The sequence below is a fragment of the Aristolochia californica genome, unplaced genomic scaffold (assembly GCF_029961685.1).
Source record: "Aristolochia californica isolate CCGP_79_NKW_82.1479 unplaced genomic scaffold, dmAriCali1.0.hap1 SCAF_6, whole genome shotgun sequence".
Taxonomy (NCBI): Eukaryota; Viridiplantae; Streptophyta; class Magnoliopsida; order Piperales; family Aristolochiaceae; genus Aristolochia; species Aristolochia californica.
The window spans coordinates 15,541,832-15,552,255 of NW_027182257.1; the positions used below are offsets into that span (position 1 = coordinate 15,541,832).

The 10,424-nt window shown below is 40.8% G+C and overlaps 1 pseudogene; it reads left to right on the forward strand.

Moving 5' to 3' along the window:
* Window positions 1–8,185: 8,185 nt before the first annotated feature.
* On the forward strand, window positions 8,186–9,876 carry LOC137935261 (FRIGIDA-like protein 3; annotated as a pseudogene).
* Window positions 9,877–10,424: the final 548 nt, after the last annotated feature.

Consider the following 10,424-nt stretch of genomic DNA (forward strand, 5'->3'; position numbering starts at 1 on the left):
CCCAAGTTTGATGATGTTAAGCACCTAGCCAATACTACCTAAAACACCGGCCTATTAGGAGCGGGAGGCATAGGTGCTTAACCCCAGGACCATAATAGTATACCCCACATTTGCGAGCCAACGTCCACAGCGGCTTAACACTTAGCGACGGGAGATAGGTCAGGATCCCATAATCCCTTACGGTCATCGCGTATGGGGTTCGCGATCACCCGCATCGGGGAACTCCCTTCGGAGATTCGAACTCGCAACGTGGGGGCCTACTCTGATACCAAATATTAAGCACCTAGCTAATACTACCCAAAATATCGGCTTGTCAGGAGTAGAAGGCATATGTACGTAACCCTAGGACCATAATAGATGATGTATGTGCAACACTGCTTCATATTCTAGACACTTCTTCCTCCACTATTGAAGTATCATCCGCTATGAATTTCGATCATAGAGGATCATCATCTGACCACGGCGGAGGCCGAGGTAGAGGTTATAGAGGAGGCAGAGGAAGAGGTGGAAGGACTGGTGTTGGCAGAGCAGATGGGAAAGAATGTACTCATTGTAAAAAATTTGGCCACACTATAGATCATTGCTATTACAGGGCATGCACTTACTGTGGACAATATGGCCATTATAAAGAAATATGCTATAAAGCCAATGGACAGTCAGAATTGACAAGGGCTAATCAAGCCTTTATAGGTGATACAAAAGAAGAACCCACAAAATCAGCAGCACAAAAAAAATTACTGATGAAAAGTATGAGCTATTTTAGAAAATGAAGACAATGATGGGTTCTTCTCCTTGCTCCTCCGCAACTACTGCTGCACTACCGCTTCAGGTATGTTATCAGCCTCATCTTCATCTTGGATAATTGACTCAAGAGCCTCCAAGCATCTAACAGGTAACAAAAATTTATTACATTCTCTATGTCCGAGTCTTGCACACAAGTTTGTTACCATAGCCGACGGTTCTCAAACCAAAGTCCAAGGGAAAGGTTCCACTTCTGGCACACCATCACTTCCGCTTATTGATATTCTTTTTGTTCCTACTTTCCCTTTGAATCTATTATCTGTTAGTCAGCTGACAAAATATTTTAATTGCTCTGTTACCTTCTCACCCCCTTCATGTGTCTTTCAGGATCTTATAACAAAGCAGGTGATTGGTGGAGGCCATGAACAAGGGGGGTTTTACTACTTAGATGTGCCAAAAATAAATATGGTTTCTACCATTGAAAATGAGACACGGTTATGGCACAATTGGTTGGGATATCCATCTGCACAGTTTCTTAATTATATGTTTCCTTCTCTTAAAGTAAGGTCAGAATTTTATTATGAGGTTTGTCAATTGAGTAAACATCAAAGGAGTACATACTCTCCTCACCAAGAAGTCAAAAGTGTTACTCCATTTTCTTTAATTCATACTGATGTTTGGGGGTCCTTGATTGTCTCCAACATTTCTCAAGCGAAATATTTTATTACATTTATTGATGATTTCATTCGCACAACTTGGTTGTTTATATTTAAGGAGTGGTCTGAGATACCATTTATTTTAAAGTAATTTCATGCTATGGTACTCACACAATTTTGTCAGAAAATAAAAATTCTCCAGTTTGATAATGCCAAAGAATATGTTTCCAAAGACCTCGACTTTTTTTGTCAAGAAAATGGCATTATCCATCAAACATCATGCGCCAACACTCCTAAAAAAATGGTGTAGCCGAACGAAAAGATCATCATATTCTTGAGGTAGCTCGAGGTTTATTATATGCCATGAAAGTTCCATACTTTTATTGGCCTCATGCAGTCCTTACTGCTTGGTTTATTATAAATCATCTACCATCTACCGTACTTGCTAATAAATCTCCTTACTCTAGATTATTACCAAATGATGATCCATTTTCACTACCTTTGAAAGTCTTCAGATGTCAATGTTTTGTTCATAATTCATTACCTAGACACAACAAACTTGATTCTAAATCTATCAAGTGTATCTTTTTAGGATACTCTCGCACACAAAATGGTTATGTTTGTTATAGTCCTACTCTTCAACGTTTATTTGTGTCCAGGGATGTAACATTTTTTTGAAGACTCCTCATTTTATTCTGATAGTGCTCCTCCTGGTCTGTCCTCAACACCAGGTTCCCTTCGACCGGTTGTGCCTCGAGATACAGAGATTATTCAACCCCCTGAGCAGGTGGCCGACACCACACCTGCCGAGTTAACAGATCCAACAGAGGTAAGTCATTCATCACTAATTATTTTTGGCCCTCAATATGATACTCGTCTTATTGCTATAAGGAAATAACCTAGTTCATGCACTAGACCTTCTACTTCTCATCCCATTTTAAATTTTGTGTCTCATCATCACCTCTCACCTTTATGTTGTCAGTTTCTTTCTTCTATTTCCTTCATATCTGTTCCACAGTCCTATCAGGAGGTTCTACAACATCTAGGGTGGAAGGCAGCAATGGATGAAGAAATGAAGGCCCTTAATGACAATCATACATGGTCACTGGTTCCTCTTCCCACAGATAAAAATCCTGTTGGTTGCAAGTGGGTTTGTACTGTCAAACATAATCCGAATGGGTCAATTGCACAACTGACGGCTTGACTGGTTGCCAAAGGTTATACTCAGTGCTATGGAATTGATTATGAAGAAACCTTTTCTCCAGTGGAAAAAATGAACTTGGTACGTATATTTTTATCTCTAGCGGCCAATTCATCATGGGCGATATATCAACTTGATGTGAAAATGCATTTCTTAATGGTGATATTAAAGAAGAAATTTACATGCAACAACCACCTGGGTATGTGGTTGAGGGGGAGTCAGTATGCCGCTTAAAAAAATCTTTATATGGTCTAAAGCAGTCCCCTCGGGCATGGTTTGAGAAATTAGTCAAGTCATCATAAGCTTTCACAGATGCTTCGGAGATCACTTAGTATTTATTGAAAAAACACCGAGAGGTAAGGTGATTCTGGTTGTATATGTTGTTGATATTATTTTAATTGGGATTGATTCCGAGGACATCCAGAAAACAAAAGAAGAAAATATGTGCTGAATTCAAGACGAAGGATCTTGAACTACTCAAATATTTTTTGGGTATTGAAGTATTACAATCCAGACATGGGATTGTGCTATCTCAAAGGAAGTATGCCCTTGATCTACTAGAGGAGACATGAATGATGGGAGACACACTCCCAGGCACTCATATGGACTCAAATACAAAATTATGTGGAGGCACTGGAGAAGATGTAGATATTGGGAATATCAAAGACTAGTGGGATGACTTATTTACCTGTGTGTAACAAGGCCAAATATTTCATATGCAGTAAGTGTGGTAAGTCAATACATGCACAAGCCACAACTTAGTCATTGGCAAATACTTGAAAGAATACTACGATATCTGAAAGGAGCTTCAGGAAGGGGACTTCTGTATAAAAACCATGGTCACTTCAACATTGAAGGATTCTCAGTTGCAGACTGGGCCGAATCCCCGGATGATAGAAAATCTACTTTGGGATTTTATACGATGGCTGGAGGGAATTTGGTTACATGGAAAAGCAAGAAGCAAAATGTAGTAGCACGGTCTAGTGAATAAGCAAAATACAGGGCCATGGCACACACTGCTAGTGAACTCATATGGATAAGATCTCTTCTCAATGAGTTGGGATTCTATAAAGAAGCTCCAATAGATCTATACTATGACAATCAAGCAGCAATACCCAGTGTATTGAATCTAGTCTTCAATGAAAGAACAAAGCATATTGAAGTGGATTGCCATTTTATAGGAGAAATGTTCCAAGCTGGTTTCTTATCTCTGAAGCATATATCTTCACAAAATCAAGTTGCAGATATTCTCACCAAGCCGGTCTCTCACAAGATTATGTCTACCATATGCAGCAAGCTGGGCATTAATGATGTCTTCTCACCCCCAGTTTGAGGAGGAGTGTTACAATGTGGGACCCACCATGGTGCTCGAGCTGGTGGGACCGGCCATGAGGACGTGGAACACCAAGAAGAGTCCTCACCCAAGCAAGCACGAGTTAAGGAATTAAAAAGCACAAGTTGAAATGTGTTAGAAGACTTGAAGATCAAGTGGGACCCACAAATTTATCACGAGCAGGAAACCTTACCAAGATGAGCTGGAAGATCATGAGGGACCCACAAGGATAAGGCCACAATCTGGCCTCCTCCCTTATATTCATGTGAATGAAGAAAGAGTTCTAGTTCAACTCATATTAGTCTTCTAGTAGATTGGTTTGAATAAACTTATCTTAGAGAGTTAGAGTTGGAATGCAATTAGGATTGAAAGGCTAATTGTGTAAGGACTCTACTTCTTCCACTACTATAAATAGAGGTGTTATAATTCGGAATTAAACAAGTTACACATCTCATTCTTGAGTTAATCTCTCTCTCTATCTTTGCTTGGTGCCATCTCTCTTTTCTCTTTTATTTTTTCTTCTCTCTACTCGAGAGCTCTTCTTCCCTTTTCTTATTTTTTTTATTTCTTCTTTCTCTTGCTTGGAATAATGGAAAATGGATCCTAAATTCAACAATATGGAATGCTAAGAAAAATTTCTATAACTTTTATGTTTTGAATTTTGAGAGATACTTGCTGCATCTAGGTCTAAATTTGGCTTGAAGTTGTGGCACGTGCACTCCCCCCCCCTTTTTCCCTTCTCCAGCTTTTCTTCCTCTTTTATTTAGTTTTTACTTCAAATTTCTACATGTCCCTGAGTGGCTAAACTTTCAGACCTTGTCAAAGGAAACTGAAGCCATCGAAATCAATAAAACTGTGAGATATGATTTGTTTTCATCGTTCAATTTATGTTTTAAGTATTAGATGTTCTTCTGTAATTTTTTTCATGATTGTTTTGTTTAATCACTCGGAGGCCTTCTAGTTTATTACTCTTTGCAATCTACTGTTGGGTTAGATATCAAATCCATAATTGTTTGATCCCTCTAACTTGTGAAGCAATTGAGATTTGATGATTTGCATCGTCAGAAATTATTAGATCTTAAGAAGAACGCTAGACTAAATTCAATGCAGTCGATTGTGCTTCTGTTGTTTAGTTTCATCGATCTCTCTAATTCTTAAGGTTGTAGCTAGATTAAACCTTTAGAGCTTGTTTTGGGTTGTTTAGTAGTTAGGGTTTAGGGTTAATTGGATCGCTTGTTTTCTAATTAACTACGACTAAGGAGAGATAGGAAGATGTTCCAACGGTGATTACTCAAGTGCGAATTGATATATGCTTCCATGGATGATAAGTTGTGAAATTCCGATGGTGGATGTTAACTTATACCAAGGTTTGTTCTTTTGATTGATTTTGATCCTTCAATTTGAATTCTTAGCTGTTTTTCTTAACAATGTTTTCGTTATACTCAACAACCCACCCCCAATCCTTGTGTTACGATCTCAGATCTGACACAATGATTCATAGGGAGGAAGAAAAGAAACACTAAAATCAAGCCGAAGGGAAGCTTGAAAACCCTAGGTTCTTTGAGGAGAATGCACACCCCTGAGCTCGTTGATGAGAACTCAAAACCCTTATTTACTCTAAATCAATGCTTTCCTTTTTTCATTACTCTTACCCCTTAAATAGGGTTCACCCTTACAAGGTTCAAGATAAAATATTACAAAAAATATCCCTATGGCCTATTAATTCATTATCCGAAACAAAATAAAGTAAATTAAAGAAAAATAATTAATTAGACTCTAAATAACTTAATAATGTTATTGTGTGCATAACATTACACCCCCCTCCCCTGGAGAAAGAGTTTATCCTCAAGCTCGAAGGTAGGTTCTGCTTGTCGACATCTCCACCTGTTCCCAAGTAGTATCCGTTGTATCTGTGGCAACCCTTTGGACGACAAAACTGGAGCATTCCAACCAAGAACCAAAACTGTTTTTTTATGACATTGTCAGCATCTCTTGCTGTAGCACACCTCAATACAGATAAGCAACCAAACAACAAGTTGAACTATCACCTGCTCCAAACTGGAAACTTCTGCTTCGACATTAATAGCCCTTGTGTGATCTACCCCAACGGTTGCCTCATTAGCAAAATGCAGCATGTCCCCAGTAACCTGAGTAATGGGATTGAGCTGATTTCTAATTACAACTCGCTGCCCAAGTTCATTCATTGGTTCTTCACTTGTCTATGCATACATGGCTACTATGGCTCCACAAAAATTCCAACACAAGGCAAAGATGAGGTTTTTCTTCTTGTCCCTGGCAACCACGGTCACTATTAAATTTCTACTTAGAGGAATATGGTCTGTATGACCCATGTCAAGACTTCATAGACCACTATCGAAATCCTTCAACTGGGTAGCGGTGGAGAGGACTGCTCGACTGAGAACAGGCACCCAACAAGCATCTTTTTCAGTATTTGGAAGCAGTCCTTGTTCAATAAATTGCCCAGCAATACCCAGATTATTTATTTGGACAACACACAAAATATCTGCAGCACCTCCCATATCAATTGGCACTATTGCAAACCTGCACCCAACATTAGGATGGATCCCTCTGAGCATGCCAAAATAGATCTTGCAGGCTACAATACCCCCCACAAAAGGTGGATAGCTGCATACCCCATGTGCTTTTTCATTCTGCACTGCCACTGTTTTCAGCACTAGATGCTGGCTGTTGAGCAACAATTTTTGTTGCATTGCCACAGTTTTCAGCACTGGTTTATGGCTGTTTAGCAGCAATGTTTGCTGCATTGCCACAACAACACTGTGGCCTTGGCTGTTTGGCAGCACTGTGTTATGCACTGGCACAACAGACCAGACCTCATTTGGTGGAAGAAGCCATGAGAGTAAGCACATGTTGTCGATCTTGATAAGTGCAAACGTTCCTCAGCACCATCCTTCAAATGGTTGATATTCCCATGCAAAACTGTAGCACTTATACTATGTCCAGATGCCGCGCAAAATTTAATTTTTTTCCCTTCAACAGCCATAAAAATCATTCCCCACAACATTACATTCAAATTATGGCCAAGAGAACCTTCATCATTGAGAGTCTCCCTATCTGCCAAAAATTTCTCAAAATCAATTGTATTAAGACATTCTTTACCAAAGACAACCCCTCTGCCACATAAGATTTCATTTGAGACTAGATCAATAGCAAGTAATTCATTAAATACACCACGAGCATCATCAATGTTCCCACCTTGCACAAACACATTCAAGTCTTGTCTCATTTGTTCAAAGTCAGAATATTTCAGTTGGTGTTCATCTATATTATTTTTTTCAGTTTGTATTTTTTGCTGTGGTGCTCATCAATTTGCATTATTTTTTTCAGTTTGTATTGGCCTCAAGAGCTCCACAAATGGTATATACAGTAAGAACAATAATTACATTTATTGCTGTCCCTTTTCGGCCATTTGTTGCTACGCAGAAGTTGCGTGCCTGGCGCACAAAAAACAAAGGAGATACTTTGGGCTGAAAGCCAAACTCTTCGGGCTGCGGAACGGGCCCAACGGGATTTGCCTGTTTCAGTTCGGACAGAGGCATCCCTGGTCGACACGGTTGCTGTTCGCCGACGGACAACGCCTCCTCCGGTCAGGAATTTCGGTGACAACGGTGAGGGGCGGAAGGTAAGCATCGCCTCCACTTCTCCCTCAACCGAGACATACCTCAACTCATCGACATCAATGCTAGGTAAGTCTTCGAATACCTCTGTCCAGCGTGTAAGAATTGGGGAAAAGCAACCTCTGGAATGGGAAAAAAAAATTTCCCACAGCTCCGTCCACTGCTGGGCTCCCTTCTGATGCTCTTCTCCACGAAAACCAGACAGGAAGAGCTGTGGGACCGCTTCTGCTTGTAGCAATGCCTGTGCTGAAACCGGGACTAGACCTCCGTGGGTTGGCCTCGGAGCCGCAGTTTGGGTCCAAATTGCTGCAGTAAACCCCTATAATTTTCCTCTCTTTTCGCATTCTCTAAAATCTGTTTTGGGTTACTCCCAACAGAAGTTAACGATCCTAGGAGTTGCTAACGATCTAGGCGAGAACGTGGGCCTACTTCCTGGGATTGTATGCAATAAATTGCCCCCATGGGTTATGCTTTTGATCGGAACACTTTCTTGCTTTCTTGGGTACGGGGTGCTCTGGCTCCCAGTTCGGAATGTTGAATCTTTGCCTTACTGGCTGTTATGGGTGGCCTTGGTTGTCGCCACTCATCGTAGTGCATGGCTTGGGACTGGCGTACTAGTGACCAATATGAGAAACTTCCCTCTGAGCAGAGGCACAGTCGCTGGCATTCTCTAAGGTTATCTTGGTCTTAGTGCTGTAGTATACACAGAGATCCCATTCAAAGAGTCTCTAATTATTTTGATCATGAAATGGTATGGAAGGGCACTTATGCTTTATGGTTACTTGATTCCAATCTCTCTCTATGTCTCTATTGCTGTGGTCAAAGTATTACAAGCTATGCTCATCAATTGGGATGTACAACTGTTTGATGAAGAAACCTACAGCTCTGCTTCTGGTGGCAAGCTTCAGAAACATTGGCAGAATGAAAACCCAAGTAACTTCAAGGATGGACTGACCAATGCAGTCATAGAAGAGAATTCAGAAGTAAAGCTTCAAAAGAATCCAACTTGGAAGTCAAGTTTGAAGATGAAAATAGGGAAAATTATGTGTAGAAATGGATGCAAAGGGGCTCCATAAATTCATATAAAGTAATAGGAAAAATCTTGCTGCCATAAGAGAGGAGGTCCCACTTGCGTTAAGGAGTGCCTGAGATCCAGCAAGGTTGGGTTTGGAGTCCCTGGATGACTTCTACACAGAAACACCTACTCTTGATGGAAAGAGGGACCCCAACCTCTTGGATCTGCCTAGAACTTGTATTATGTTGATGGAGTGTCTAGGCCCTATGTTAGCTAATGCTGAATCAGATTCCTTGGTGGTGTCCTCAGAGATCAGAGAAAAGTCAACAGATATTGCTGAGGCATGGAAACCAAAGTTGGATGAACTTGATATTGATGGCTCTACAGGAAACCCCTTAGAGGTTCATGCTTTTCTGCACCTTTTAGTGACATTTGGTATTGCCTTAGAATTTGATATGGATGATATTTGCATACTCATCCCATTTGTTGCTCGTCGCCGGTAGACAACTGATCTTTGTAGGATACTTGATTTACAAGATAAAATGCCAGGCGTGATTGATGTTTTGGTTAATAGTGGACGACAAATTGAAGCAGTTAGCATGACATATGCTTTTGAGCTCACAGAGCAATTTGCACCTGCGCCATTCACAGATCAAAGTTGGAAGCACATCCCCATCTGCTGCCCAGAATGAATCAAACAAGCAAGAGTTAGCTGCGTTTAAGGCTGTCATCAAATGCATTGAAGAGCATAAGTCTGAGGAGCAGTACCCTGTGGATACTTTGCCGAAAAGGGTTCTCCAGCTAGAGAAGGCTAAAGCTGATAAGAACAGAGCAGTAGAGGCTGCCAAGCCTCAACCAAAGAGACCTTGTGCCAATGGTGTTAACTGCAGTCCTTGTCCTACTAACATTGTTGACAAGAGCTTTTACAGGGCAATAGCAACTCAACTACCCAACCTCCCAACTGGGTGGCGGTGCTGTGATTTGCATGTGGAACCTATGACTCACGGCGAGAACCAACGGAGGATTCGTTTCGGCAGGCATACTCTACCTTCGAGCTCGAGGACAAGCTCGTTCTCCAGGAGGGGTGGGATGTTATGGACCAAATAGTGAGCCGAGTCAGGCTGAGACACTATGGCTGAGTCAGTTAAGTCGTTATTTACTTTATTTTCTATTTTATGCTATTTGGGTTTAAATATGCCTCAGGGGCATTTTTGTAATTTTTTCCTAAACTCTTATTGGCGTGAAGTATTTGTATGCATCGTATGGTAATGAATGGGGAAGTGAAAAGTTAATCTAAAATAGGATTTGAGGTCTCCTCTTTGAGCTCAGGGTCGGTGTTCCCCCGGAACCCTAGGTTGCGGTCTCCCTCAGAGCCGTAGGTTACGGACTCCCTCAGAGCCGAGTTATCCCTCTCTGTTCTTCTCTATGATTTTCTCCCCTTTCGTTCCCTTCTTCTTCGTTATCACCCTCGTCCTCCCTGGTGAATCTTCATGTTGATCTGGGACCATAACAGGTACTCACTCAGTTTGGTAAAAAAATTCAAATACTTAGGTCGGATAATGCCAAAGAATACATCTCCAAATACCTTGACTCTTTTTGTCAAGAAAATGACATTATTCATCAAACCTCATGTGCCTACACCCCTCAACAAAATGGTGTAGCTGAATGGAAAAATCGTCATATTCTTGAGGTAGCTCTTGGTTTACTATATGCTATGAAAGTTCCATACTTTTATTGGCCACATGCAATTCTTACTGCATGCTTTCTTATAAACTAGTTACCATCTTTCGTTCTTGGTAACAAATCCCCTTACTCTCTA